We start from the raw sequence: 4,462 nt of genomic DNA on the forward strand, positions 1-4,462 counted from the left end.
CATAGGCTATTACACTCCAGAATATTCCTCAGAATAGCCTAAAAAACTCTACCCAGGATAATGTAAATCTAGTAATCTTGCAGATGAACTACCTCCTCTCCCAAAGTTTCCATACAGTAAAACTTTTTAATTTTTCCTCCACAGATCTTTTATTGATCTTGGTAATAAGAAAATATGAGTATAGGTGAATTCAGAGCAGCATAAGAATAAGTGATTAATCTTTATGTTCTGGAGCCAAAGTGTGCCTGGTTCATTTGTGTCCTGAAAGAGCACTCTGATTCTATAGAATGGAGTGATATCAGCTAAGGTAGAATTCTGCTGTTCTCTCTACCCAAGGATCTCATTACAAAGAAAAAATGCCAGTTGAGATTATTGTGAAATGAAATGATGCATCAAAAATACTTAGCATGATGCCTAGCTTATACTAAAAAAAAGTACTAAAAAATGTACCATTCTTCAAACACTATTAGCTATCAATGTTCTACATAAGAAAATATATAACAAGTATTACTGTTTTCATTAGTTATATTAGTTTTCTATTGGCTGTCAGCTTTTTTTTTGGCTTGTGGCTGCATCACCCTGATCTCTCCCCATCTTCACATTACCTTGTTTTCTGTCTATCAAATATCCCCCTGCCTACCTCTTATAAGGACACTTGTGATGACACCGAAAGCCCATCCAGATAATCCACTGTCATCTCCTCATCACAAGATCCTTAAACACCTCCACAAAGACACTCTTTCCAAACAATACTATATTTACAGGTTTCAAGGGTTAGGAGCTGATCTCCTTGGGGAATATTTTTCAGCCTACCTACCACAATGGTATAATGCAAAATTAAAATAATAGAGTAGGTAAACGACAAACGATTCTGGTTCTGCCATTTAATTTCAAGGTAAACTTAGGTAATAACATTGTTTGATGTGTGATGAATGATAACTCTGTACCCGGTTTCTAGCCAGGAAAGTGTTTTATGGAAATTGTGTCATTTACATTTGAAACAACCATGTAGGATAGATAGATATGGTTATTCTCATTGTACTGATGAAGACACTGAATTGTATTCAACTTACGGTTAGTCAATACTCACACAGCCAGTAATATTGTCAGAATTGAAATCTGGTCTGTTGCGCTCCAGAGTCCACCACTATAAGTGCTGCACATAGCTACCCTGCCTCTCTAACACCTAACCGTGCTAATTACTGGTTTTAGTATAGTGATTTATAAAACAGTGTTAATATTGTCTAACATACTCCATAGGATATTGTAAGGTCCAACTGATATAAATACATGTAAACTTTGTAAATTGTGACCCTCTAGACCAAATGTAAAATATTATATGTTTTAGAAGAGCAGTTTCCAGTTGTCATTAGAATTATCACAATGTAATCATTTGAAATGCACCATCTCCTTGTTCTATAAACCAAAGTTCTCTTATTATGGACTCCTATAAAGGGGTGTTTTGGTTTCAGAGACTTCCCTTCAAGTCCGACTGTGACCACAAAATCTGAACCATTTTAGAACAGACTTACTTTGTGACACCTTTGTCTAAAACTCTTAAATAACACAGGTTACTTCTAGGATGAAGTTGCAACTACTTTAACTGCTATGACACCCCACTTAATTTTACCACTTTACCTCGACCTCTTGCCACCCCTTCCTTCATCCTAGCAACAAAAGACTTCTCATTGTTCTCCTCTACAAATTGAGATGCATACGTATCTATTTGTATAGAACACAACTTGATTTCTTTTTTTTTGAAACTCAAATAACAGACCAAAGTAATGAAAAGAAGGAAACTAAGCTTAGTTGTTGGCATTTGTATGTATATAATTACTTGGCTCAATTTTCAACTTGTCAGCACGTTGTTATGTGATCCAAGTGGAGTTTTAGACCTTGTAGTCATTTTTTAAAATATCATAATGATTTTACTAGAAATTACTTGAGATTCTGGAATAAAGTAAAAAAAAAAGTTAAAAAAAAAAAAGATGAAGTGACACCCGCTAAATGCCAGAAGAGTAAATGTGCTACATAGTTCAATCCATGGACCGCCTTGTATGAAAGGCTGCATTTCAATGGGATCCTGGCTCTCTTTGTTTTGTCGCTTATCCTAGACGAATTGATAGATTACTAAATAAAAGCACCACAAAAATATGGAAGTTATTATGTTATGAAACCTATATGCTTTATCAAATAATATTCTCTTGAGTAATTCAAGTCTTAAAGTATAGAGCTAAAAATAATTTCAGATTTGACAATACCACAACTAACAAAATACGTAATTTTTTAAAAGTATAAAGTTACGAACATTACAAAAAGCTAGGAAAATGCTAGTAACAAATAGGATAATGATACGTAACTATTATATACATGTCACTTTTTTTCAAATATAAAGTACCTGTAAGTAAAAACGAGTTTAAAACTCAAGTGATAGGGGCTCCTGGGTGGCGCAGTCGTTAAGTGTCTGCCTTTGGCTCAGGGCGTGATCCTGGCGTTCTGGGATCAAGCCCCACATCAGGCTTCTCTGCTAGGAGCCTGCTTCTTCCTCTCCCATTCCCCTGCTTGTGTTCCCTCTCTCGCTGGCTGTCTCTCTCTGTCAAATAAATAAATAAAATCTTTTAAAAAATTAAAAAAAATAATTAAAAAAAATAAAACTCAAGTGATAGAAAAGAAATGCAATTAGCCAAATTCGAAAAAGTTCTACCATAGTAATAATCAAATAAATGCATTAAAATTATTTTATCTAATTTTACCAATTATGAGAAAAAAAACTTGCTTAATATACACATGGTATTTGTGCAACTACAATAGAAAATTCTTTGCTAATTTCAATGAAAATTTTATATTAATGATATTTTACTAGTTTTTTTTAAATATAAAATGTGTGTCTGTTGATGACAATCTAGAATATAGAGAGGCCAAAAAAGTAACTTAAAATTTAATCCATATTGCAAATATTCAAAATTCTCAATTTGAGGGCTAAATACCCTTTCTGATACTGCCTCATAAAACGTGCGTGTTTATATGTAAATACCTATATTTACACATAAAGAAATATATGTATATTATATACACTCATATATATATATATACTTTTATGTAGTATATATATATACTCATTTACATATAGAGGCATGTATTTATATACGTAAGCAGCATGTACATATAAGCTAATAGAAATGATAAGGTGTATATTGTATGTATTATGTATTATGCATGTTGTATATTTAAATATTACATTGGACATACTTTACCTGATTTTTTTGTATTTAACAATATTATCATGTATTTTGTCTTTGTTATTAAATATTATTCTACCACATCTATTTAATGACTTTATACTATTCCATGGTAAGGATACATAGAATTCATATAATTGCTATTTGATAGAGAACAGTTTTATAACTTTTGTTATGATAATTAATCTCAAGGAAAAATATTCAAAGCAAGGAAAAAGCTTGAGAGCTATAAAATGACAGCTGCTTAAATTACTAAGTCTATTATATGTCAACAACTGTATTAAGGATATTATCTTATGTAATTGCTAGCTGAGGAAGCAAGCTGTGTTATACCCATTTTGCAGAAGAGGACATTGAGGATCCAGAGGTTAAGCAGCTTTCGTGATAGTAGTCTATAGTATTTTACTGTGATTACAACTATTACTTCCAGGTGTATCAGATCATTGTAGGCTTAAAAACAAGCCAGGAAGAGGACTGAGGGGGAGAACAGAAGAAAGACAGAACAGAGGGAGGAAAGGAAGGAGGTGAGAGTGGGAGGGAGAAGAGACTATAAGGAAGAAAAGAAGGGAAGAGAGAGGAAGGAAAGGGAAGCAAGCAAATACTATAGGAAAAAATACCCAATCCAGAATTATACAGTCGGTATAAAGCAGCGACAATAGGGGGGCAAAAATTCTAATCTTTTTAAAAATTATACCATAGGGGCGTGTTATTACCACCTTTCCAGTGTTATGAAATGTTATTGTCTCTTTATAATAATAAGTAAAAGAAAAGACCATCCATAATCTCTTTATTTCCAAGTTAGCTAACAGAGATAGCTTTTTAAAATCCTTTCTTTTTAAAAAGCATTCTTTTAACCTTCTTTTGTACTTTGCCCCAGCTCTGTTGTGATTCTTCCAGACAGTCTGAAGGGCAGCTGGAGAAAGAGCGGTTTCTCGACAGTACAATGAGTTCAGTTGAGCCTGGCACATTCAGTGTATTTTTTTCTTCTTTTTTTCTTAACACCTGGATGCCAATTTTGTACATACGTCCCTGATGTGCCTTACATAATAGCTGGGCTAAGGGAAAGAACACCACTGCTGCCACCCGTCTGTGTATTCTGGCAATGTGCAGTGGCTTACAGTCCCCGATCGGAAGGCATGCTGGGCTGCCACACAAGCAGGGGGCTAAGGAGATTGGGAGGTCTGAGGCTTATGGTTGCAACTCATAGTTTGCCTCCAAAAGAA

This window comes from Ursus maritimus, unplaced genomic scaffold, assembly GCF_017311325.1.
Source record: "Ursus maritimus isolate PB19 unplaced genomic scaffold, ASM1731132v1 scaffold_16, whole genome shotgun sequence".
NCBI classification, from domain to species: domain Eukaryota; kingdom Metazoa; phylum Chordata; class Mammalia; order Carnivora; family Ursidae; genus Ursus; species Ursus maritimus.